General features: G+C 34.6%; 1 pseudogene; it reads left to right on the top strand.

The window, feature by feature from the left end:
* Nucleotides 1-458: 458 nt before the first annotated feature.
* On the top strand, nucleotides 459-1,523 carry LOC102964580 (annotated as a pseudogene).
* The last annotated feature ends 820 nt before the right edge of the window (nucleotides 1,524-2,343 follow it).

Here is a 2,343-nt window from a genome sequence, read left to right on the forward strand (position 1 = left end):
AGAAACAGAGGATATCTACATGAGCATAGATATGGTGATGAGTTTTCCATACAATATCAAAAATATGATATGCAAAGAGATAAAGAAAGAAACAAAACCATAGAATTTGACCTTTATTCAAAACAATTAGGCTTACAATGTATGATAGGCAAAATTAGCTAGCACTCACTTAACTCTCAAATAGGGAAACCACGGACTACAAGAGACTGAAATGCATCTGTTTCTATTTCCAACAGTTGCAGGTTCAACTTTTGCTTGCCCAAAGCATAACAAAACAAAACAAAAATATGGAAAAAATGTAATTAATCTATTTTTAAGTGAATATAATACTTTTCACAAGAAAAAGAATATTTAGTAACAGGGATAGGACAATCTGCAATGGTAGTGGCAGCATCAGGAGAATAAATTTAATTTAGTTGATTTTCTGTGGTTGTTAATTGTTTGCCAGTCTCATGGTGATGGAAACTGCATAGCCATTTTTTAAAGGGACAGAGAAACTACTGGGGAGTTGGTTCTCAAGGTGATATCTTGGAGCAAACCAAACATCTGGGGATCTTCACAACATCCCAAGATCTAAGTGAGACATATTTTTGAAGAATGTACAACATGCAATCATCAATGTGACAAATAACTGGAAAGTAGGAAGCTTATGTATTCAGAGAGGATAGTGAGGTTGCCTACAGATGTTCCATGTGGTACCACCCTCTCCACTGAAAACAGAGGTTTCCCTGTTGAAGCATGTAGGGATTACAGTGGATTTGACTGAATTAAAAACTTCTTTTATTCTTGTAAGAATTTCTCACCAAGGGTGCCCATACCAGAACTTCCAGAAAGAAATAGTGTTTCTTCACTATATTGCACACCTTAAAGTAACATTACACTGTATGTTAACTAACTGGAATTTAAGTAGACTGAAAACACAGTGTTTCTCAATGCAATTTTCCCTCGTAGAGCAACATATTGCATGGGATATCTGAATTTTGACTGCTGGTACTTGTATATTCTGGATTTCCCAGAGAGTCAGGTAATGTGTCAGTGAGATCAAACCTTAGAAATTCTGATGACTAAGCTGGACCCAGTATTGATGGACCAGCTGTACAGGAAAGATGGTGTTACTATAAAGGATGACACTGGTAAGAATGGACTTTGTGACTTAATACCAGGCTCTGTAATTGTTGCCATACTGTACAATCTTTGTGAGTATTTAATGAGTAGAATGGAATCAGAGGGAACTTAGTGGAATATTCACATCAGTCCACAACTAGAATTTTCTTATGGTAGCTTTGAAACAAACTTTAGTCATCTCTTATAATGTTCTGATTGGGAAAATTGTAGGAATCTTCATGCCAGGAAAATTTGTGACTACCTCGTTTGTAAATCATAGTTCCAAATGTCACAAAATGTTTTCTTCACCCCCAAAAGACTGAAGTTTTAAACCTCTTGGTTGCCAGAGTGCTATGTTCAACAGATAATACAACTTTGTCTAGACCAGTTTTGGTAAGCAGCAGCAACAGCAGAGTTAAGAAAAATAAAGAAAATAAAAAATACATTCACACACACACACACACACACATAGAAGAAGGTGGTGACTGCTTTCTAGGGGGGGCTGTGCTTTCTAAATCCACCACCATGTAGTTGCAGAGAACCCTGGATATAATCATAGTGTAATAATTTTGAATTATATGCATTATTATATCAAGGATTTAGATATCTGGCAGGAATGTTCTTTTCTGTATTTAGGTATTCTCTTGCCACTCTTGCTGTGAAATCAATGTGCATGTAGAAAAATTCCTCTACTGTATACAACTTTATAACATTTATAAAAGCAATTCAATTTGGTCTATGTTTAATGTAATGCTTCTTCAGGGATTGCTCAAAATTTATCACAGACAAGGTTTTTGTCCTCATTAGGTGTTGGCTTCAGCCTAACAATCTAGAATTGTTCTATTAAATTGCTGCCAGGATTTTGCATCCTGTTACAACCACTTTATACAATGTATTTTCTACTAATGGTAATGAAACCAATTTCTACTTCATACAGATTATTTTCTGCAGTATCAATTGATATTTCTTTTACACACACACACACACACACACAGAGATTAAATTAAATTAAACTTAAAAAGCTCTGCTCTACGAAAAATACAGTTAAATTAATGAAAAGACAAGACACTGGAAGAAAAAATTCAAAACATATCAGATAATGGACTTGCATCAACAATATGCACAAAACTCTTAAAAGTCAATAATAAAAAAAAATCATCCTGATTTTAAAATGGGCAGAAAATCTGAACAGTAACCTCACCAAAGAAGATAGATATTTGGCAAATATGCATATGGAAA

The sequence above is a fragment of the Panthera tigris genome, chromosome X (assembly GCF_018350195.1).
Source record: "Panthera tigris isolate Pti1 chromosome X, P.tigris_Pti1_mat1.1, whole genome shotgun sequence".
Taxonomy (NCBI): Eukaryota; Metazoa; Chordata; class Mammalia; order Carnivora; family Felidae; genus Panthera; species Panthera tigris.